General features: G+C 43.9%; 1 long non-coding RNA gene across 1 annotated transcript in view; it reads right to left on the reverse strand.

Annotated features, from left to right (window-relative positions):
* Nucleotides 1–343: 343 nt before the first annotated feature.
* LOC114487688 (uncharacterized) overlaps nt 344–25,266 on the reverse strand; it is a 53,903-nt gene continuing 28,980 nt past the window's right edge. Inside the window, exon 4 of the long non-coding RNA XR_003682951.1 lies at nt 344–376. This is a non-coding gene — a long non-coding RNA (uncharacterized lncRNA). The remainder of the gene's footprint in view (nt 377–25,266) is intronic.

Raw genomic sequence — 25,266 nt, forward strand, 5'->3', positions numbered from 1 at the left:
TATGCTGCCTCTGGCTGACCTGGCCACTGTGGTTCTCCTGCCCAGGCTGGAATACTCTCCATCCCATCACGCTCCACCATTCTGTTCTATCTACTGGGTTGTGCTCATGTAAATGCCTTTTGTTCAAAAACATATAGAATCCAGAGATGGTACTATAACCACAATTGCCACAGTGCATCCATCAGGATAGGCATGGGTATGCTGCAGTAACAAATGAGCCCTAAATTTCAGTGCCTCAGAACAGCAGAGGTTTATTTCTTGCTCATGTTTCATGTCAGCTCTCATCACAGGTCAGATCGGACTCTGCGTCAAGTTGTCTTCAATTCCAGGGTCAAAGTTTAGTCTCTGGAGCAGCCTCTGTGATGTTGCTGGTCTCCTGTCAAAGGCAAAATGAGATCAGTGTGAACCACACAATGGCTCTTAAAACTTCTTGGAAGAGAAGAGGCCCGTGTCACTTCTGCTCATATTTCGCTGACTCAAACAAGTCACATGGCCAAGACCAAGACCAAAGTGTCAGAGAAGTGTGATCCTCCTGGGGCAGGGAGGTATGATGGGGAAGAGGCAGCAGATACCTTTCAATAGTAATACGGCCCCTCATGCATGGTTTTCAAAGACTTGAACCACAGCAAATATTCCTGGGGTGCCTGCTATGTGCTAAGTACAGTATCACATGGAGGGGTATGAAGACAATTGATAATGATAAAACTAGAGATTTTTATGCCTTATGACACCAGATACTATGCTAAACATGTTGCATGCATTAATTCCTTTAATCCTTAAGTCAGCTATTACTGGACATGAGCAACCTGGGGCCGAGAAAAGTCAAGTCACTTGCCCAGATGCATACAATCCCTGCCCTCCAGGAGTTTACAGTCTGCAAGTGTCCCAGACTTTGAATATGAAAGCTGATCCACACTTTATGCTTTTCAAGAATTTATTTATTAGTTTATCAATCACCCACCATATACAAGAACTGAGCAGGGTTCTTAGGATACCTTAGAAGAAAAATGTCGTCAGGACATTAGTTCTTCCCATCTCTCTATTAGCTATATGACCTAGGGAGTTACCCAACCTCTCTCGGCCTCCAGATTCTCATACAGGACTGAAGATGATTGTGGAGCCTGCCCTTCATTCAGCAGGATCTACTGAGCGCCTCCTCTGTGCCAGACACGGTTCTAGATATCAGGCCCTCAGCAATGAGTGGCTCTCCCTCCACCCTTATTGGGGGCTGAAAGTCTAGTGAGGGAAGAAAGAAATTAATCAACATATAACTTAATGTTGATATAATAAGTGCTATAAAAAGTTAAAAGGCAGAGAAGGGAGACTGGGTGATAGGGGTGCTATTTTAAATAAAGTGGTCAGCAAAGACCTTACTGATGAGGTGATACTTGAGCCGAGACCCAAATAAAGTGAGGGACAAGCAGGTCATGTGAAGTTCTAAAGAAGAATGTTTCTAGTGGAGGAAATAGCAGATACAAAGCCCCTGAGGCTAGGCTGTGTCCCTTGCGTGTGGGGAGCAGAGGAGGCCAGCGTGGAATGGCTGAAGCTGCTGAGCAAGGAGGAGAATGGCAGGAGAGGGAGGCAGGACCAGATCGGGAAGGACCCCATGGGCCATGGAAAGGGGTTTCAGTTCCATTCAGCCCTGGGGGTAAAATGAGATAATCCCTGGAATGTGCTGAGCACTGTGCCAGGTGCATAGTAAGCCTTCAACAAATGAATGGATGTCAGCAGTTCTTCATGCCATCAGTGCCCAGTGACTTATACAGGGCCTTTATGTGCTAGGCATTGTCCTGGATGCCTGGGAATCATCAGTGCACACGGCATACAAAGATGCTCTCATGAAGTTTGATTTGAGTACGAGAGCCAGAAAACAAAATAAATATAATAAATAAATAAGTAAATGGTGAGGCATGTTAGAAAAGGATAAGTGCTATGGGTAGCAGATAGGGAAGGGGGTTCAGGCGTGGGCAAAGGGGTGTCAGGCTGTGATGTTAACTCCTATTGCATGGGTGAGTAGGCTTCAGTGGGAACAAAGACTCAGGTGAGCGGTTTCGGGAAGCAGATCTCTGGGGGAAGCATCGCAGGCAGACAGAACAGCTGGAGCAAAGGCCTGGAGGCGAGGCGTGACTGATGTATTCCGTGGACATCAAGGACACCAGAGAGGATCAGGGGACGAGGTCACAGTGGTGATAGGAGCCAGATCACGATCATGTAGGGCCTCGTAGGCCACTGTAGAAACCTTGGCTTTTGCTCTGAGTGCTGAGGGTACCACGGGAGGGTTCTGAGCAGAGGAGGGACATGATCAGAGGTAGGTTCTAACAGGGGGGCTCCAGCCTCTGGTTGAGAAGATATTGGATGGGGGGTGATTGGAAGCAGGGGGACCATTAGGAAGCCAGAGCAGGAATCCAGGTGGGGGACGCTGGTGGTTGTGGCCCAGCTGGTAGTGATGAAGGTGATGGAAAGGAATAGGATTCTGAATATATTTTGAGGTTAGAGCCCCCTCCCCAGACCCCTGTCCATTTCCTCCACCCCCAACCTCTGTATTATTCCTGCCATGAACAATCGGGGAGAAGGGAGGTCACCATCAGCAGCCCATGCCTGAGCTCTAAGCTTGGGACATCGCGCACATCTCTATTCCCTGCTTTGCTGGAGAGCTCTCTGTTTATTAATGCGGCTGCTCCCACCTCTGACAGCATGGAAGCAGTTCCATTAAACTCAGATTGGCAATCTGAGGCTGGGTGAGATAGGAGCACAGGATAAAGATGATAGCAGCAGAAAGAAAGACAGCCTTTATATGAGAAGAATCTCATCTCTCAGTCCTCCCGTGGTGCTATTTCTAGAAGGGCCCCCCTGTTTAATTCTATATTACACCCACTGAAAGTCTTGGAAGAGTGATCTTACCTGATTCCCTGTTATCATGCAGACACGCATCTTGGGTCTTTCTTTTTAAAAGGAATTAACGCATTCTTGCTTTCCCATGTCCCTTCATTTATTCGTTTTGCAAATAAATTTTTAGTGCGCGGCATTCTGATAAGTGATAAAGATAGAGTGGGCACAATCAATACAGCCGTTGACTGTGCAGAGCATATAACTGAGTAGACAGATAATGCATAAGTAATCCAACCTGTAAACAGTGGAACACTGTAGTCAAGAGGAAGCAGGGGTTAAGGTTTCAGACTTTGGAGCTTGTTGCTTGCCGGAGGATATTGGGCAAGTTACCTAACAACTCTGTGCCTCAGTTTCCTCACTTGTGAAGGGAGGGATAATAGGACTGCCTACTTCACAGATTTAAATGTGTTGATGGATTGAATTCACATGTACAAAGCTCTTATGGAAATATCCAACACATAGGAAACATCATCTGAGTGTTTGCTACTATTATCATAAGCCTTTAATACAGATTATGATTATTCTATGAAGGGAATTTACAGGGTATGTATAAAGGTGGAGAAGACCAAAAAGGGTGTGGAGGGTGACTTTAAGGTGAGCCCTGAAGGATGATGAAGAGCCAGCTTTGTGAACGTGTAGGGGGAGGGGCCACAGGACAAAGTGTTCGAGGCAAGGGGGAGGGTGTGCGCAAAGACCCTGGTGCAGGGAAAGAGGCTGGCTCTTTGGGGAGTGCAGAGAGGGTTGGGCAGGGCTCAGTGCACCTGCAAATCCACCTGGTCCTTTCCTGAGTCTTAGACACCAGGAGGCAGGCAACGGGGGGACTGACTGAACTAGCCACTGGCAAGCTTATTGCCCCAGAAGATTCTGACATGGATCCTTGTCAAGTGGTCCTTCCAAAGCCCAAGTCATTGTCAGTCACTGAAGGCATTTGTCCTCTTTTCCTGCTTTGTGTATTGAAGATGCCTTTTAGGGCCCATATCCAGTTCACACCCCTGCGACCTGATATCTACCCCACCCCTCAGGGGTCAGCTCCTGCAGCCATGTTTGTGATATGGGACTTTGACCCCAAGCATAGATGATTAGACGAGAGGGCACAAAATGGGCCAATCGGATTCTCCCCTGGGAATTTGGAGTTGTACTTCGTTGTCTTTGCTGGTCATTTATGGAGACTAGAACTGAGAGAAAATGAAGAAAAAGTGGGGTGGCCACATTTGGGTTGTGGGCAGGAGAGGCGTAGAAGGCTGTACAGAAAGGGAAAAAAAAAAAAACAACACAGATTAGTTGAGAGCAGCAGAGAGGAGGGAGAATGCAGCTCCAGAATGAGGAGAGAGAACAGAACAGCCTTAGACCCTGATATGTCCAATTCCTGGCTCTAGACCCTTGAGCCCAGATGTGTTGTAGGAGGTACCCTTGAATACTTCTGAACAAGCTTAGACTGATTTGAGTCAGTTTCTTTGGCTTGCAACCCAGCACCCCCTGAGAACCTTCTTCACCTCCTTGACCATTCCATGAAATGCCAATTACACTGTTGCCAATTAGACTTCCAGGTCTCAGGAGTGGGCACAATAACGTTTCATGGACAGTCTGCCAAATCTTCCACTTCTATGAGCATTTTATTTGATTATATTTTTGCATTCTTGTTTTAACCCAAGATTTCTATTTTTTCATTTTTATTTAAATATAGTTGATTTACAATGTTGTGTTTGTTTCAGGTGTATGGCAAAGTGATTCAGTTATACATATAAATATATATCTATTCTTTTTTTTTTCTTTTTTTTTTTTGGCTGTGTTAGGTCTTTGTTGCTGTGCGTGGGCTTTCCCTACTTGCGGCGAGCAGGGGCTACTCTGCATTGCAGTGCACAGGCTTCTCATTGCTGTGGCTTCTGTTGTTGCAGAGCACGGGCTCTAGGCACGTGGGCTTCAGTAGTTGCAGCACGGGAGCTCACTAGTTGCAGCACATGGGCCCTAGAGCACACAGGCTTCAGTAGTTGTGGCGCACAGGCTCAGTAGTTGTGGCTCGCAGGTTCTAGAGTGCAGGCTCAGTAGCTGTGGCGCCTGGGCTTAGTTGCTCCGCGGCATGTGGGATCTTCTTGGACCAGGGATCGAACCCTTGTCCCCTGCATTGGCAGGCAGATTCTTAACCACTGCGCCACCAGGGAAGTCCCTATATCTATTCTTTTTAAGACTCTTTTCCCTTATAGGTTATTACAAGATATTGAGTATATTTCCCTGTACTATACAGTAAGTCCTTGTTGATTATCTATTTTATATATAGTACTGTGTATATTTTAATCCAAACTCCTAATTTATCCCTCCACCCCCTTTCCCCTTTGGTAGCCGTAAATTACTGGTTTTCTATGTCTGTGAGTGTATTTCATAAGCCTTTTAAAGTAGAAAATTCTCTGCAACAAGTACATGTGCATTCCAAGAACAACAGCAAAAAAATCCAGCTCAGCATGTAAGCTCTTTGTACATGAGTTTATACAAAGAGCAATAGTTTTAGGTGATTTATCCTAGAATTTCTGCATATCTGGGCATCTAGTTGACTGAAATATTTGAAGGAGCGTAGATCATTTGGACATTGTACGAACAGATCTATCCACAGAGTAGCACTTACGGATTTCTTTTTTAAAATTTTATTTTCTTAATTAATTAGTTTTAGAATTAATACTAATAGTTAATATTTATCAGTTCATTATTATGTGTCAGATACTGCTTTGAGGGCTTGACATGAATTAACTTATTTAATTCCCATAGCAATCCTATGATATAGGTGCTATCATCCCCATTTAAGATGGGAAAACTGAAGCACACAAGATGAAGAAACTTGCCCAAGAACATCTGTTAATAAATGACAAAACTGGAGTTAAAACTCACTTGTTGAGTTCCAGAGTCCAGGCTTTTAGCAATTACACTGCATTTGTCCCATGCTGTACATTTCATAATCCACAGAGCTGGTTCTCTAGCTGATTTTTATAGTGTTATCATGTTTCTGACAGTTACTATTTTATTCCTCTGAGATGTTAGAAAGTCTCTTTGCCCATCTTCTCTGCCACCAACTTCACTTTCCCTTCATCTCCAAATATTTGGTAGATGTGGCAGATCAACCAAAAGGCATTATTTGCATATGAAACAGTAGGGCCACTAGGCAAATAATTCACCTAAGGAAATGAATATGATGGCATTTATTTAGTCCTTAGTGTATACCAGACTGTGCAATCATTATTTCATTTAATCCTTAATTTTCCTTGTGAGGAAGTATAATTATTCCTCCCACTTTGCAGATAATAAAACTCAGACTTAAAAAGATTATGTGACTTAGCCAAGGTCACAGAACTAGTATATGGTGGAGCCAATATTTAAACCCCTGTTGTATGACACACATGCACACACACCCCCAAAGCCTTGACTGTTAATTACCAAGACCTTAGTCCCAGAACCGGAAGGAAGGACAAGATAGAACCCGGCACAGGTCTTGCAATTCAGACCATTCCGTCTTGAACCCTAGGGACTCTTGCCTGAATGCTAAAAAGCACAGGCTACAGTAAAAGAGGAGGTTAAAGCCAAAAGCGTTGTTTCAGTGAAATTTCTGGGGACACTGAGTGCACCTGTGGTCACTGGTGGGCTTAGCAGTATTTGTTTCGACAGGGACTTTTGGAGCGAGTGGCATTGTGGTTCCAATGCCATCTCATCACTCTTAGCGCTAATGGTGTCCTCGCCCCCTCACCTGTAGCGGGCAGTGCAGAGCAGAAAGAAAAAGGCTGGCTTCACAGGATGGCCAAGCAAACTAGGCTTGTGAGAATTGGCCAGACGTTCCCCCAGAGACTCCCAGAAATGGTGAAGTTGCTGATACTGTGAGCTTCAGGTGGAGACTGGGGTTATCGCCATTGGAGATAGAATGAAGGCAGAGAAATAAGGCTCTAGGATATGTGTCCAAGATGATCAATCTAGTCTTGTCACCTTACGGTCCATCAAACACAGATTACACACCCATCAAAACAACACAGCTTTATTCACTCAAAATTCACAAAACACACTCATGCGCCAGGCACTGTAGGATACAGCACTCACAACAGAAGAGGCAGTACATCCACAGGTAACCAAATCGAGATGAGGTTATCAGATGAGAGGGGTGACAATAGAGGCAAAACGACTGAAGATGTTTTCACATGTTCACATGTATCAATGCTAAACTAGGAACTTTATTGAATCTATTTAATCCTCACAAAAGCAAAAACAAAAAAAACGACAACAAAAAACCAGGTAGACGTTAATATTCTCCAGGGACGAGAAAACCGAGGCTCAGTGAGGTGAATAATGTTATCAGGGCCACAAAGCCAGTAAGAGGTGGTACCAGGTTTCAGGTTTCAACATCCCTCTGGCTCCTGAGCCCAAGTGTGTAAACATCAGGCTATATTGCTTCTCATGTTTGTCAAGTTATTTTCTTCCTTAAAATGGGCTCCAGATATTCATGGAAAGTTTCCCTTGGAGAGACTCCATTCGCACCTCAGGAAGTGACAAAGGCTGATGCTTGCTGAGAAGTCAGGGCGATAGAACACGGAGAGGTGAGGAGACACTGCTGTCTCCTCAGAAGCATTCTAAGCGTTTGTGCTTGTTCCGTAAGTTTTTGTGGGTGAGTTTGATCTGGTTTTTATTTTTTAACAAAGCCCATAAATAGTTGATGTGGTGAGGCTAACCACCTAGCCCTCCTTTCTGTAGTGGGGTCTGTATACCAACCTCATACAGCCAGGAGATATGTTTTAGCCTAGAAGGAAATGTGTCAGTCACAGAGCTGCTGACACAAGCATTTCATTCCTCTATGCGTTGGCAGAATTCAAAGTGAGCAGACAGGAAGGCCAGGCATCATCCATGCCTGCAGAGACCAGAGTCTCAGGCTTGGGACCCCAAGCAGGGCTGCATGCCAGACACCTCTTCCCAGCTGGGGACACAGAATGGAAATTCAGGTAGGGTGATGTCAGAGCCCGGTTTCTGGTTTTCAAGTAACAGGAACCAATTCAGGCTGGTGTGAGCTGAAAAGAATATTACTCAGCTATAAGAAGAAATGAAATTGAGTTATTTGTGGTGAGCTGGATGGACCTAGAGTCTGTCATACAGAGTGAAGTAAGTCAGAACGAGAAAAACGAATACCGTATGCTAACACATACAGATGGAATCTAAAAAAAAAATAAAATGGTTCTGAAGAACCTAGGGGCAGCACAGGAATAAAGACGCAGACGTAGAGAGTGGACTTGAGCACACGGGGAGGGGGAAGGGTAAGCTGGGACGAAGTGAGAGAGTGGCATGGACATATATACACTACCAAATGTAAAATAGCTAGCTAGTGGGAAGCAGCCGCATAGCACAGGGAGATCAGCTCGGTGCTTTGTGACCACCTAGAGGGGTGGGATAAGGAGGGTGGGAGGGAGATGCAAGAGGGAGAGGATATGGGCATATATGTATATGTATAGTTGATTCACTTTGTTATACAACAGAAACTAACACAACATTATAAAGCAATTATACTCCAATAAAGATGTTAGAAAAATTTAAAAAAATAAATAAATATAAAAGGTTATTTGTGAGCTCACAGGATCTCCAGGAGGTGGTACAGCGGATTGAATGGTGGCCTGCAAAAAGAGACATCCATGTTCTACTCCTTGAAATCCGTGAATGTGACCTGATTTGGGAAAAGTCCTTGCAGATGTAATTAAGTTAAGGATCTTGAGATAAGATCATTCTGGATTATCCAGGTGGGCCCTAAATCCAATGACAAGTGTTCTTACAAGAACAAAGCAGAGATTTGACACAACTGGAAGTGAAGACACAGAGAAAAGGGAAGACCACATGACCAAAGAGGCAGATTGGAGTGATGGGACCATAACTCAACGATTGCCAACAGCCACCAGAAGCTGGAAGAAGCAAAGACCCAATTCTCCCCTAGAGCCTACAGAGGGAGCTTGGCCCTGCCAGCACCTTGATTTTGAACTTCTGGCCTCCAGAACTGTGAGAGGATAAATTTCTGTTGTTTTAACCCACCAAGATTGTGGTCATTTGTTACAACAGCAATAGGAAACTAATACCAGTGGAGAGAACCAGGCTTTGAGGCTCCACCAAGAACAATCCCTAAACTCACACTGCAGAACTGGTGCAGCAGCGGCATCACTGCCCCCACAGTGGGCCCTACGGACCTGGCAACGTCAGCCCCCTGGACGTTCTTCTACACCATCGACCACTGATGCCCCTGGAAGCTGGATGAAAGCTGCTGCCATTATGGGCAGTACCAGCTTCCAAGGCAAAGTCTGGAACAAGCAATCAACAAATCAACAAACAAGCAATTGGTGGAAACCATGCTTTCACTCTAGCTGCAAGGGAGGCTGGGAAAGGGGGCATCTGGCTTCTGTTGTAAAAGGTGGGAACTTATAGCAGGGAAATTCCCCAAACATAGGAAGGTGCTGGGTGGTCAAAAAGAGGAAGGGGTGTCCTCTAAGGGTGGCTTGCTGTGCAGAACCCCATCCTGTTCCCTAACTCCTCCCATTCAGTTGAAATAACAGGGAGTCCCCAGCATCTCCAGCTGTCATCAGCCCCGGAACCATCTTACTGAGTGAGCTGTGCTTCAGGTATAATAAGGCATGGTCATAAAATACTGTAGAGTTTGCTGGCCCAATTTCATTACTGTAGCAGCTGGGGTTTGTTTTCGCTTCTGTTTTTCAGAGTTAACTTTTCTTTTGTTGTTGACATTTGCTTCCTTTTGAAGGCTATGCAGTTACAGGTCACATTGCATGATCTGGCCCTGCCACTCTCCCCACTGCTCCCTTGGTTCCAGCCACACTGACCTCGCCACTGCTTCTTGAACACGCCAGGTACCATCCTCCTCAGGGCTTTTGCTCATCCATTCCCTCCTGCCTGAAGTTCACGGCCCTTGAAACTGACATGATTCACCACCTCACTTGATTCAGCTTCAGCTCTTGGCCCAAATGTCATCTCTTTTGAAAAACCTTTCCTGACCACCCAGTTTGAAATAGCAGCCCCTTCCCATCACTCTCCATCTCTTTACTCTGCTTTACTAGTAAAAGCACTCATTACTAACCAGTATAAATTGCACATTTATTTGCTTATCTTTTATGGTGCCTTCCCCCCAGCTAGAACATAAGTTCCACCAGAAGAAGAGTTCTTATGTTTTGTTTGCTGCTGGGTCCCCAGTACCTAGGATAAGTCCTGGCATGTAGGTGGTGCTCAGTAATATTAGTTGAATGCAGAAATCATATTGTCACTAATAGTTTAAATATTTTCTCTCCCCCACTAAGATTTAGCCATTTTTATGAAATGATTCAATCTTATTATTCTGTATTCCCCCTGGAGCCTAGCAGAGTGCTGAGCACATAGAGGGCCCCAGGGAGTATTTATGAGAGGAAGGAATGACCAGGCAAAGCACATTCACACTCTTGTTAAACCCAAACACTCGCATGTACAAGCAAGATTCTCAAGTGGAGATTTCTCCTAATGCTATTTCCCAGCTTTAAGCTGGCATCCAGTATAATTAGATCTGCCTTTCTATAGCTAACTTCTCACGTACAGACAGCCAAAGTGGTTTTGTACACATAGCATCTAATTCTTGTACGTAGCAATAAGCATCCACCTAACTTGTATGTTTTTACTCATTAACAGAAGAGTTCTCCTTTCCCCTGAACACCAACCTGTAAAACAGATAAACAGGGAATGGCTCTGGTCAGGGGACCTGACTCCTTGCCCATGGGACCTCTCCTTGTAGCATCACAACTGTGAGCTCTGGGTCTCTCTAGCGACATTGGGAACCATTCTGTTGCTGAGAACAAGGAGTGCGTCTGTCTCCTTAAGATGGCATACAAATATCCCTTGTTCTTCTTTCCTTCTTCTGCCGTCAATGACAACTCTTCTGGCTGTGTGTCTAGAAGGTGGATAACCTCATGGGAGCTAGCAAGCCTGGGCAGGAGTGCAAGTAAAACAATCAGGACAGCCTAGCTGGGGATGTTGTCCTCACTGCCTAATTCCAGGGGTTTCCTTTTGGCTTGATCGGGGGCCTTTATGAGAAGAGGCGTCTTACCATATATGTATACCTCATATTTATATTATATGTTGCATGTACATTATAGTTATATAATATAATGTGTGCATATATATATATACATATATATATGCACACACACACCATGTGTTACACACTGTATTAGAGCATTAAATGCTCTACATTCCCACATTTACATTGGGCGGTAGGGACTATTCCTATCACACCCATTTTACAGAGGAAGAGATGAAGGCTTAGAGAGGTGATCTTATCATTTACTTAGGGGCACAAGGAGACAGAGCCCTAGAAACCAGGTGTGACTTTCAACCTCTACCTACAGAGGAAAAGAGGAGGAATGACTTCTTTCACCAATGGCATTTGAGAGCTCTGAGGTCAGACTGCCACAGCCCTGAACTCTCACTGGGCTCCCAGGTGGCCAGTGGCCAGTCCCTAGTAGACGGTGCCCAGTGTCTTGACTTACTGAGATTGCAGCTGGGCTGATGGCTGGCCAGTATGAACCCCATGCTGATAGGAGGTGCTGCCTTCGGGGAGGCTCTTCCCTCCTATGTCAATGATGGATGGTGCCGGGGCCCAGCTAAACAGCGTCCATCGATCCACATTTCCTGGGGGCCTGCTCTGCACCAGGCACTGTGCTAGGTGCTGGGGATATGCAGTGATCATGATGGCCAAGACCTACCAGGCCAGCAGAGGATCCATAGCCTGCAGCCCCCAGCTGTGCCCTGGTCTAGATGCCTTTGTGCAGTGCATGGAGGTACAGCCCTGGCCTTTTATTTTCATGGAGCTGCTCATCAAAAGGTGGGGAAAAAAATGCATAAGCCTACTGAATACACCATTCGTATAAGAGTGACAAGGGAGGCACAGGAATGTATGAAAAAGGAAACTGAGCCAGATCAGGGAGAGTCAGACAAATCTCTCCAGATATAAATATTTGATCTGAGATGAGAAAGATGAGTGAGAGTAAATGGTGTGGCGTGTGTGTGTGTGGGGGGGTGTGTGTGTATAAGAGAAGGAGGGGCAGAGCCTGGAACCCAAGCTAAGGGAAGAACTTGTAGGAAGAGGAAGCATGATGCTCAAGGCCGTGCAAGAAGTCCGTCGTGATGGGAGCCCAGTGAGCAAAGGGTGGAGCTGTGTCCAACGCAGATAAAACAAGGCTACCTTTAGTCCAGTCTCAGTGTGACATTGTGATAAAGAAAGACAAATCTAAACCCCAAGAGATGGTTTAATACTCACATTTTTCTCACCATATCATGGGCTTATCATCTAAATCACATCTATCCAGGATGCATGGAGGGCTCAGTTTCCATTGGTATTGACATTTGAGCCCTCCATTTAAGCTCCTGTGGATTTTATTCTTTCATCAGTAAGACTCAAGGCTCTCACTGACCCTTCAGTCACGCTCTGAGAACCTTTGTCAAGTCCCGTCCCATTCACCTGACTGGTCTCTCCTTAGCTTGAATGGGCTCCCCTTTCTCACAGTTTTGCAGACATCGTTCAGAATGCAGTGGTCATGTACAGACTTGGACAAAGAGGGCATTGGGTAGCCATGAGATAACAAAAGCATTTTCCTCTGTTTGGAACTGTGAGGCCTTTTATGATTTACTGGGGATGTCTCCAGACTCCTAAATTGTTTGAAATTTTTAAAACATGACCTTGAACATAAATGATCTTTGGGTAACAAGTGAGAGAATTCGTATTTCTAAAGCAGGAAGCCCCATTAAGTACTTTCCAAAAGGAGGTCCATTGTATTTGCCAGGGAAAAGGAAGTTCAGGCATATACCCCTGACTGTCTATGCTCTTCTTCCATTTCAGACTCTCTAAAAAGGCACCGGGCTTGGGATTCTGTATTTCCAAGCTCCTAGTGCTCACTAATTTCTCTATAGAAGGAGAGCAGGTGGGCCGGTTGCCACAAAGTACCCAAGAGGAAACTTGCCGGAGTTTGGTTTATTGGAACAGAAATGACAGAATGTCAGTTTCCTTCCTAACTGCATGTCGTCATCAGCAATCAAATAAGCAATTACACAAGGCTAAATTGAATTCATTTTAAATTCAGATGGGCAGCCTGCACCTAGGATGCCCAGCCAAGGTGATACAGCCTTTCTAACTATGTGTATAGTAATAGCAAACCCATGGGTGGTGGGTCTTTGAGCCATGCTACCTCTCTCCTGCTCAGGGTTGGCCTGAAATTGTCACTAACAACTTCCCACCTGGTCTTTCATATCCGCTCTCCTGATCTGTCATGCCCTACTCCAAGCCTCGAGCTGTGAAAAGTGGCAGCGATCTAGCTCTAATGGTAGAATTTTAGGCATCAAGTCAAAGTATGGGGATGTGTCCATAAAAGATCAGGCCCTTTGTGACTCGTCCCAGGGGCTCAATAGGAGCATCTTTTCAGTTGGTCCTGCCAAGTAACATGGTAGTCTTTGAAGGTGAGAAAAAGAGAATGAAAGAAAATCTCATTTTTTTTAATGTCAGTCACTGGATGACACATGATTAAATGAACTAATCCATTTTAGCTCATTTAATTCTTAAAATAACCCTCTGAAATAGGTATTACTGTAATTCTTTCCATTTTTCCAAAATCTTAGTTGCCAGAGACAGTCTCGTAAATTCATGTTCTCTACTGTATTTCCTTGCCTTTATTGATTAGTTTTGGACCACATGACTTGTTATAGCCATTGGGCTATAAGCAGAAGTGATCCATGTCACTTCCTGGACAAGGCAGTTAAGACACCTCCTCCTCCTCTCTCTTCTCCTGTTGCAGCAAACATGGAGGCCACGTGGTCCAAATGGTGCACTACCAAGATGGAGGATGGTAGTGTTAATTATGCTTACACACTCATATTCAAAGAGTTTTTAGAAGGCTAATACTTCTCCAACATCACAGCCAAGTTCATTTCTTCTTCTTGTACACTTTCAGTAACAAAGAGCTCACCACCTCCTGAGCTCCTTATATGTAATTAAGCTCTGTGTCGAATAGCCCTTGCTTGCAAACAGAACATCTTTCTAAGTATTTAGATAGAAGCACTCTGTCCTCTGTGACTTTTCCTTTTCCCCAGCTTAGTTTTTTTAAGCTGTTCCTTTCTTTTGCTTGGTGTTGAGTTCACTCACTTCTCATATCTCAAGCAGGAAGACAGAAGCCCACAGAGGGCAAGTGATGCATCAAAACATAAACCATTCCTTACTGACAGAACCTGGCATTGAACACTCTAAGTTCCCTGAGGGAAAGGATTTGAGTCTGTTTGATTCACTCACTGTTGCATCCTAGAACAGTTCCTGGCACATGGTAGGTACTCAATTAATATTTATTGAGAAAATGAATGAACCCAAGAGTCCCAACTCTCAGTCACTTTTTTCTTTTTCCTTTAAACAACGTAAAGAAATCAACAGGCAACATAACTTCCATGCTAAACTCATATCTTGGAACCCTTGGGCACAAAACACTATAATGCATCTATAATCCAAATAAAACAGGTATCAAATAGGCTTGGGCTTATAAGGCACTTAAACTTGGCAAAAAGTTTGTGTGTGTGTGTGTGTGTGTGTGTGTGTGTGTGTGTGTATGTGTACATATCTTAAAGATGATGGTGAACACATGTTTGACCACCCCACCTCCCATTCCCACAGCTTTAACTATGTTGGATCTATAGTAAACCATTTCTCACGGAAAGTGTTCCAGGTGCCCTGCATTCTAATTCTCTCCACCAATATCATGATAATCTCTAAAGCCTTATTAAGACACATATATTTTGAGGCATATTTCAAAAGCTTGGATAATAGCTTCATGGATTAGAGTTAAGCACAATAACAGACTGTACCTAGCTTTTGACATTTAAATTATTTACTTTTTTTTTTGCTGCGATGTGACATTATAATAAGGGTAAACTTTTCTCTTGAAAAGATGAATACGATTCTGGGATGAAAAATGAACACTGGTTAAAAACACCACAGATAAGTATACCCTGGCATGATGCCGTTATGTTTAGGCAATAATTTAAATATGTCTGCCTTACTCCCCAGTGGATGAGGCAACATATTCCTGAGTAAAAAATAGTTGGGGGGATGGGTGCAAATCCCAGCTCTGGTGTTAGCTGTTGTGATCCAGCTTTTCATTATGTGTAAAATGAGAATAAGATAAAATTCATTTATTCATTCATTTAAAAAATAGCTTTGGAACTCCTAAGATATGTCATGCATTGAAAGTTTAATTGCTTTCTGTCATAAAGGGAAGAGCAGTCTCTACCTAGCTAGTTATCTGAGTGACTAAGTGGGTAGGTAGATGGATAGATATGTAGGTGGATGGATGGATGGATGGATGGATGGATGAACAGCCAGATATATAGGAAGGATGGTAGAGAGCCTTTCTTTGCATTTCCAGGATTACCCCCTTTCATCCAATAATAGCAATCCAGTTCTTTTTAGGGAATCACTCTTCATCATTCTCTGCCCATATGTTTTACATGGATCTGGCCGTAACCATTACCAACAGACCCGTCCTGGCCAATGAGACCACTGAGACTGATTCAAGGCTAGGCAGAGCCCAATAGCTCTAATTCCAGACCTAGGGCAGGCAAGACCTAGAGAGAGGCAACACTTTTCTACTGGACTTGGATTTGGGAGGGTCTAAGCCTGGCTTTGCTTGGTAGGTTGTGGGTGCACACCAAGAGAGCTTGCCTAGGAGTGAAACCACCAGAGGGGAAAGCAGAGGTGTGGGAAGGAAACAAGTAGAATATTGAGTAAATGATTTGAACATCTGATTTCTGCCATGCTTGGTACTAACATCTAGGCTTTTGAATTCATGTGAGATTTTATATCTCCACTTTGTTTTGCATACGTTTTTCTTTTGGTCTTTTGCAATGAAAAGCGTTCTAAAAAACCAGATACCTAACTCATAGGGACTCAGCTATTGCACAATGTGCTATGGAGGATGTAAAGTGGAATCAATCACGGCATCCCATTCACTACCTCTTGGATGAGTAACCACATCCTGTGGGCCATGTGACCTGCCTAAAATTTGGGATACAGTCTATAATGTAATTTCAAATTCAACAATTTGAAAGCCAATGGCATGGAGCTACTTATCAAATATTTGATATTTAGTATATCAAATATACAAGTATTTGCATTTTAGTGGCCAAAAAGCGAGGCCAAATCTTCCACTGATGGCCTTCCATTTAATTGAGCTCAGTTTTCAGAATGCATCGCTTCCTGCCAAGGAACTCAATAAAACTATTCCACTTTGAATTCACTTTGAATGAACCAAGAGCATGTAGATGGTAAACATGTTTATTTTCCCCAAAGCAGTCCTTGTGTATAAAATGTTGCTCAACATTGCTTTTGATAGATGATATCCTCCCAGGGTCTTTCCAGCTTTAAAACCCTGAGATTGCATGAAAAGAGCAGTGAGAAACTTCTCTTTGCATCATCATGTAAAATCCTCCGAGCTCAGCAGAGTGCCCAGCACAGAGAAGATTCTTAGTTAAGTATTTGGTGAATAATTAATGAATAAATTTCGACTCCTCCAGAACCCTCATTCCCCTACTGGCTCACTTAGGAGGACCCCAGTAGAGAAGGCTCATAAGTGGCAATTAGATTCCAAAGAAACAAACCCGGAGAGTCAAAATGTCCCTTAAAACTCCTCTTAAGCTACCCACGCTCTGAAGAAATAGATCATTTCTCAGTACATCCAACTGAGTCCATTCTCCCTCCATCTTGAACAGACTACCGTGTCTTGGGCTGAGCAAGTGATGAAGAGGCTGAGATGTGTTTAAGCAAATCATGCTGACTAAAAACAGCGGCCTGGCCCTCAGCATGGGGAAACACTCGTACTATGAGAGGCAAAGGGGAGGGATCGGTAGAATCAGATTTTCCACCTTCTGCTTTCTCAGCCTGTGGGTGGGATGGAGGTTGAAATAATCTATGAGATTAAAAAGATTCTCTCTCTTCCTTGGCCTCCTTCTTCTTCCATCCCTCCCTCCCTCTCTCCCTTCCCTTCTCTCCCCTCTCTCTTCCTCTCTTGCCTTCCCCACTACCCATCCCATGTAGTATAATTTGGATGACTAAAATATACTTCTGATGCAACGATGTTGTTCAACTGTTGTGCCACTATACCTTCACAGACCAGTGAATGCCCCCAGTAAAAGGCACAAAAAGGAGATTTCCCTCCGTCGCCTGATGCCCATCCTAATACAGAACATTCCAGGGTTGGTAGAAAGTATTCTTTGTGTCCTTCCTTGTTCCATAGTCTGGTGATCTTGAGGAAGCAGAAAGATCAGAGGGAAGTGCTTCAAGCAAGCTCCACATTAGACTCTAAAAACCATGATGATTCATTCTTTTTCCATCCAAACAAAATCCCTGTCTTTACAGTAAATGTGATGAATAGAAACGGCATCCTCAGAGATTTATGTACATCTTACAGGCTTTTTCCCCCCTTTCTCTCTCTTCTTCCCCGTCTTCTTTTCATTTTGCAGTGCAACAAACTTTCACAAGGAAGGGTTTTATAGGAAATCCATGTCTAGGGATTTATTCAGGCTTTTGTCATAAATTATGGCAACATAGAACCAGTCTCTTGATATACAGTTCCAAATATTTCAACAAGGTGATTACAATAAAGTCCTCGGCTCTCTTCAGCTGGAGTAGGGCTTGTGAGCGTGCAGCTGCTGTCCCAGATATGAGTGAGACAAATGTGATACAAAGGCTTCCTTTGATGAGAAGGCAAGGCTTTTGGAAGGGAAGGCAGTCTTTTCCCCCAAAGAATACTATGTTGAAATAGAATTGTCGTTTTAAAACCCAGATCAGCATCTAATCTATGGGGCACGGAAATGACAGCATGCAAGGCTAAAGAGTTGAGAAATGACCTCGTCCCTGATTCATCTTTGCAGTTAATATAATGACCCTTAAAATCGAGTTGCTGAGAATTGGACAAACTTTAAAAAAATCAAGCATGAAAGCCCCAAAAAGATGATAAGGGATTGTTTAAACGCCTGCTAATTGGGCGCCACGCCATCTGTGACCTACAACATAAACCAAGGGAGCAAGCGAGCCATTTTCCTCACAGTTTGTGGATTAAAATCTAATGTGAGAATTAAGAAGTACTTCAATGATCAATTTCCATTCTGAGCCAAATTTCTATGGCCCATCCAACCCTAGATGCAGCCTTCATGGAGGCTACTAGGGATGGTCAGTGGTCCAGCTGACCATCTCAGATAAGCAAGACGGTCCCCTCCATCCATTAGATGATGCTGTTGATTCATTTCGGCTTTGAGCAGGAACTTGTGAATCCCTTCTGTTTCAACAGATTGAGTTTTATCTGCAGAAGCCTGCATCTTCTTTGTCCTTCATTTCTCAACATTACTGCCACCTCCTCCAGAGGTCCTCCCTGGTCACTTCATGAAAAGACTCTTCCCGTACCCAGTCACTAGCTACCATTCCCCATTTTATTTTCTTCATGTGTTTTAATATCTACACTTCCTCATTAACATATTTATTTATTTGTTTGTTTGTTTGTTTGCTTATTTATTGTCTCTCTCCCTCTGTAGAACCTAACTCTGAAAATCCTTTTCACCATGGTGTTGGCACCTAGAACAGTGCCTGGAACCCTGCAGCTGAGGAAAAAAAATTCTGAATTATAAAACGGCTGTCCTTTCTAAAAATAATTTTTCCACGTGTACTTTATTTTGTGGAAGCCAAATGTATTCTTAAATAATTTAGAAGTTTCTTCCAGTTGATAAAGTAGATGTGGTATATATATATATACAATGGAATACTACACAGTCATTAAAAAATGAAATAATGCCATTTGCAGCAACATGGATGGATCTAGAGATTATCATGCTTAGTGAAGTAAGCCCATAGAGAACAGATTTGTGGTTGCCAAGGAGGAGGGGGGGTTAGGGTTGGGGGAGGGATGGAGTGGGAGTTTGGGATTAGCAGATGCAAACTATTATATACAGGATGGATAAACAACGAGGTTCTACTGTATAGCACAGGGAACTGTATTCAGTAACCTGTAATAAACCAGGATAGAAAAGAATATATATATATATAATATCTGATTCACTTTTGCTGTACAGAAGAAATTAACACAACATTGTAAATCAACTGTACTTCAATAAAATTAAAAAAAAAAAAAAAAAAGAAGATTCTTCCACTTAAAATTCCACAAAAGAATCCTACAGCCCGCTCCACGAGGACATGAAGGGACAATTTCACCCTCTGTCTTTCAGGAGCACAATAGATACAATTGGAAACACGAATCTACTTTGGAAACTATTGAGGCACCTATGGCATGTCTGGTCTTCTGGAAGCAGATGTTGACTTGGAGTCTGGGGTACAAGGTGTTTATTAGGAATCAACACCGAGGAAAGGAAGCAGGCTGGAGACAGAGGTAGTAAGAGGTGGAATCGCAGTGCAGGCAGGTCTTAGCTCTGGAGCAAGTACTGGGTAACATCAGAGTGACCCAAGTGAGACATTAGATCGTACCGCTGCTTCACTAAATCACGGGCTGTGGGCTGACCTGGGGCCTGAATCTCTGCAGCTGGGGCCGACCCTGAAGGAGCTGAGAGCTGGAGGTCATCTTCCAGCCGCACTCCATAGAGCTGGGCATGGAATCCCTCCTCTGAGGGACGCCTGGAGAGGGCACCTCCTCCACATTTCAACGCTGCAAACTTCAAGCGTGAACCAGCGCTTTTAGAAGTCTGGCTACTGGATGTCCACTGAGTTCCCGCTGTCTTCAAAGATGAGCCACAAATAGTCCCAATTCCTAAATTAGCATTCATGTCCTGTAAGTGCTTGCTGACTTGGCAGCAACAATAATTTCACAAATAATGATGGTATCCGAGGCAAAAGTTGCATTAGATCAATTACCACTCTATTTCGGTGCCAGCTCAGTAGCTCTCAGTGTTTATTTCAGTTCACCTATTTTTAAACCAAAGCTCTCAGGCTTCTGAACCACAGCCATGAATGCACCTTCCTTTTCCAGTCCTTGACAGCATCTTGTTCACATTTTGAACTAAAGACTAATGATTTGAATATCCTCCACCCCAATCTCACTTCTCAGCTCCCTTTCTTTGTGTCCTTTAATTTGGGGGGAGGGGGAGTTGTTGTTCAGCTACAAGGAGAGTCAAAAACTTAAGGCTCAAAAAAGAAAGGAGAGAATATTGATTTCGTAGGAGAATGAAAGGAGATGAATTTAAACTGTGACAGGAGAAAGTTTGCGTTAGATTAGGAACGTTTTCCTATTGGATAAGGATGTTGAACACGGGTGAGCTGTCAAGAGCAATCATTAGACCTCAGATGCACACCTGGCTGGTGTTCGGGATTGAATTGTGTTGCCCCCAAAATTCACATGTTGAAATCCTAAACCCCTCTCCGTACCTCAGAATGTGAATTTATTTGGAAATAACGTTGTTAGAGAGGTTGAAGTGAGGCCATTAGAGTGGGCCCTAATCCAGAATGACTGGTGTCTTTCTAAAAAGGGGAAATTTGGACACAGACATAGAGGAAAGATGGTATGAAGAGACATGGGGAAGAGAAAGCCATTGTTCTGAGCTATTTGTGTCTCCCTCCCTACCCGCCCCCCTGCCTGTGCCTCTCCGTTACTCTCACACGACTACGACAATCACAACGTTTCTGACACCAGATGTGGGCGGAGGGTTCCCCACACCAAGCAATTCTAAAACCCCAGCTGGGTGTCGTACGACTTAACTCAATTCTGACACTGTCTACCTGGAGACAGCATCAGATCCCACAGGTTAAGGGCTCATTCCCACAAGACTGCCCCCCTCCTTCAGATGCCAATCACAAGTACGGGGTTCCCAGATGACCCACAACTTCTGTCAGACTTGGCTAAAATCAGAGGCTCCCATGACCTCCTCCCACTTGGATTTTGCTAGTACAGCTCACAGAACCCAGGGAAACACATTTACCAGTTTATTAAAGGCTGTGACAAAGGAGACAGATGTACAGCCAGATGAAGTGACATATAGGGTGAGGTCTGTGAGGGTCCCCAGTGCAGGATCTTCTGTCCCTGTGGAGTTGGGGGTGCATCACCCTCCCAGTATGTGGATGTGCTCGCCAACCTGAAAGCTCTCTGAACCCCATATTATTGGGATTTTATGGAGGCTTCCTCATGTGGGCATGAACCATTATTAACTCCATTTCCAGCCCCTCTTCCCTCTCTGGAGAATGCGGGTGGGGCTGAAAATTCCAAGCTTCTAATCATGGCTTAGTCTTTCTGGTGACCGGCCCCCAACCAGGAGCCATCCAGGAGCCCACCCAGAGTCACCTCAGTAGAACAACAGATGCTCCTAGGGCTCTTATCACTTAGGAAGTTTTAAGGGTTTTAGGAACTCTGTGCCAGGTATTGAGGGCAAGGACCAATCTTTATATTTTCTGTTATCTCACACCCTAAAATTATATGTTGAAACCCAAGTCTCCAAGGTGATGGTATTTAGAGGTGAAGCCTCTGTTTAAGCTGCTTGGGTTCTGGTACTTTGTTAAGGTGGCCCTAGCAAACTAACCCAGCTGGATGAAATCAAGTGAAGACTAGGTGATCCTTATGAACTGTCCTAGCTCCATGCTGAAGGACTCACTGTGTCTCAGAAAGTAGGGGAATTTAGAGGAGAGAGTCCTGCAGTCATGCAGGAGACCCTTGAGAATATGAGAAAATCACCTCCTCCCCAACATTATATTTACCCTTCCATTCCCTGACGCAGGTCTTTCTCCATATCTATTAAACAGTAGATGTGTTGGCTGTGACATGGGGCTCCCTGCATTTCAGGGCCCTCGTATATCAAATGGACATAATAAAATAATCAATGTGCAAGTGCTGTTGAGTGGAATCCATAGAATAATACAAGTACAGGTAAATAGCAAGTGCTCAGTAAACAGACACCATAACCACCATTATTGGGTGAGCAAGATCTTTACATTATACTTTATCCATTGGCATTCATCTCTGTGAGTAATGATAAGAAATTATAATTAATGGGTGAATCATTATTATTATTGGTACATCAAAGGCCTCTTCCAATCTCTCTGTCATTCCTGGGATGTGTCATAGATCACACAAACCTCTGTTCAAAACCTGGCTCTACAATTTACAAGTGGCGAGACCTGGGTAAGATGCTTAAGGGATTTGCAGAGATGGATATGTAAGGGGGGGAGCCTAAAGACACTGAAAGGGGGGCCAGGGAAACAGACCCATCCCGATGAAGGAGGAGTTGAGTGGAGAAAAGAGGGTGGAGGACACAGTAACTGGGTGGTTTTAAAACATCGGGGTAACTTTGGGGAAGAGGCAAGAACAGTGATTATTTTGTTTCTGACACCTCTCCATGCCCCACTGTAGTTGGTTAGTATTGAAGGTAGAGCCCTTCGTCCTTAGCACCAAACTCCTTAGGTCTTGATCACAGTCCCATATCCACAAGTTCTGCACCCACAAAGGGCTGACTGTCCTGCCCCATTTTATATAAGGGACTTGAGCATTGTGGGTTTTGATATGGGGGTGGTCCTGGAATCAATCCCTGGTGAATACTGAGGGATGATTGTGTCTTATGGGAGATAAAAATCACAAACATCTTCAAATCTACGAGGGACCAAGAAGAATTCCAACTATTGTGATAATAATAGTTTGGGATATTTTGTTTGTTGGTTGATCTTTTTTGGTGATTTTGTCATTTTGACCCCTCCTCTGTGCCAGGAACTCTGGTCACCACCTTGGATATATTGTTCACGCTCTTAACAATTCCATAATGTAGTCCACGTTGTTACCCCATCTTAGAGAGAGAAGAGATTGTAGGGGCAGGAGTCAAGGTGGTGGTGTGGGAAGACATGGAGTTCACATCTCCCCACGACTAGGGTGCCTACAGGACACTGGTGGGGGATCTTGAAGCCCAAGGAGATGGGAGGAACCCCCAAGCAAACCGGTAGGATGTGGGGGGATTGAGGGGGGAGAAGTGGAGCCTGGACAGGACCGGCACCCCTGAGGGATAGCTGAGAGGGGGATGGGTTCCCACGCCTGGAGGGACCCTTGGGGGCTCAGATCAGGGGGGAGCGCACCCAACGGATCCCCTGCCCAATCAGCCAGGGAAGTCTGCCTGGCTCTCAGGCTGGGTCCTATGCCCTCAGAGGCCCTCTCTGGGCTGTATTTGTCCTGGGGGCATAGGAGGGAGGCCGGGGGAGAGCAGGAGAGGCAGGCAGGAGGGGCCCTCCAGGACCAGAGGAGCGGAGGGCGTTTGCCCCACCCACTCAAGCCCAGGAAGTCTGCTGGGCTATCAAGTGGGGTCGCACACCCTCTGAGACCAGAGGTGGGGACATGCCTGGGCCCCTTCTGCTCCGTTGAGGCTAAACCCCACCCCCCACACCCCACACCCCACAGGGCCTTTTCCAGCCCTGTAGGTCCTAAGCATAGGCCCTGCCCACTGCCAAACCCTGCCCCTTTTTAGGCCCCACCCTCCACAGCCAAGACCTTTTCCACCTTTTATTTTTTTTCCTCCTCCTCTTTTTTACTATTGTGGTCTGTTTTACCTTCTGGTTGTTGTTTCATCTATATTTTTATTTTTATATTCTTTTTAACATATCTGTTAGTTTCTTAATCTAATTTTATTTTTTACTTTGTTATTGTTCTCCTTTTTTTTTTTCCTTTTTGCTGCCCTGCACAGCTTTTGGGATCTTGGTTCATGAGCCAAGGGTCAGGCCAAAGTTCCTGCGGTGGGAGCTCCGAGTGTGAACCACTGGACTAACAGAGAACCTCAGACCCCAGGGAATATTCATCAGCGTGAGGTCTCCCGGAGGTCCTCATATCAGCACCAAGACCCAGGTCTACCCAACATCCTACAAACTCAGGTGTTGGAAGCCTCAGGCCAAACAACCAGTAAGAAAGGAACACAGTCCCACTCATTAAAAATTAAAAAAAAAAGAGATGGCACAAAAATGTGTCACAGATGAAGGAGCAAGGTAAAAACCTACAAGACCAAATAAATGAAGAGGAAATAGGCAATCTACCTGAAAAAGAATTCAGAGTAATAATAGTAAAGATGATCCAGAATCTCAGAAATAGAATAGAGACATGGATTGAGACGTATACAAGAAATGTTTAACAAAGATCTAGAAGAACTAAAGAACAAACAAACAGAGATTATAGTGGAAAAATTCCCAAACATGGGATAAGAAATAGTCACCCAAGTCCAGGAAGCACAGAGAATCCCATACAGGATAAACCCTAGGATAAACACACCAAGACACATATTAATCAAACTAACAAAAATTAAATTCAAACAAAAAAATATTAAAAGCAGCAAGGGAAAAACAAAAAATAACATACAAAGGAATCCCCATAAGGTTATCAGCTGATTTTTCAGCAGAAACTCTGCAGGCCAGAAGGGAGTGGCAGGGTATACTTAAAGTGACAAAAGACAAAAACCTACAACCAAGATTACTCTACCCAGCAAGGATCTCGTTCAGATTCGACAGAGTAATCAAAAGCTTTTCAGACAAGCAAAAGTTAAGAGAGTTCAGCACCACTAAAACAGCTCTATAACAAATGCTAAAGGAACTTCTCTAAGTGGGAAACACAAGAGCAGAAAAGGACCCACAAAAACAAACCCAAAACAATTAAGAAATGGTAATAGGAACATACATATCAATAATTACCTTAAACATGAATAGATTAAATGCTCCAACCAAAAGACACAGGCTTGCAGAATGGATACAAAAACAAGACCCATATATATGCTGTCTACAAGAGACCCACTTCAGACCTAGGGATACATACAGACTGAAAGTGGGGGGATGGAAAAAAGATATATATGCAAATGGAAATCAAAAGAAAGACTCATATCAGATAAAATCGACTTTAAAATAAAGAATGTTACAAGAGACAAGGAAGGACACTACATAATGATCAAGGAATCGATCCAAGAAGAAGATATAACAATTATAAATATATATGCACCCAATATAGGAGCACCTCAATACATAAGGCAACTGCTAACAGCTATAAAAGAGGAAATCAATTGTAACACAATAATAGTGGGGGACTTTAACACCTCACTTACACCAATGGACAGATCATCCAAACACAAAATTAGTAAGGAAACACAAACTTTAAATGACACAATAGACCAGATAGATTTAATTGATATCTAGAAGACATTCCATCCATAAACAGCAGATTACACTTTTTTCTCAAGTGCGCATGGACCATTCTCCAGGATAGATCACACCTTGGGTCACAAATCAAGCCTCAGTAAATTTAAGAAAATTGAAATCATATCAAGCATCTTTTCTGACCACAACGCTATGAGACTAGATAACAATTACAG

Source organism: Physeter macrocephalus, chromosome 14 (assembly GCF_002837175.3).
Source record: "Physeter macrocephalus isolate SW-GA chromosome 14, ASM283717v5, whole genome shotgun sequence".
In the NCBI taxonomy this organism is placed as follows: domain Eukaryota; kingdom Metazoa; phylum Chordata; class Mammalia; order Artiodactyla; family Physeteridae; genus Physeter; species Physeter macrocephalus.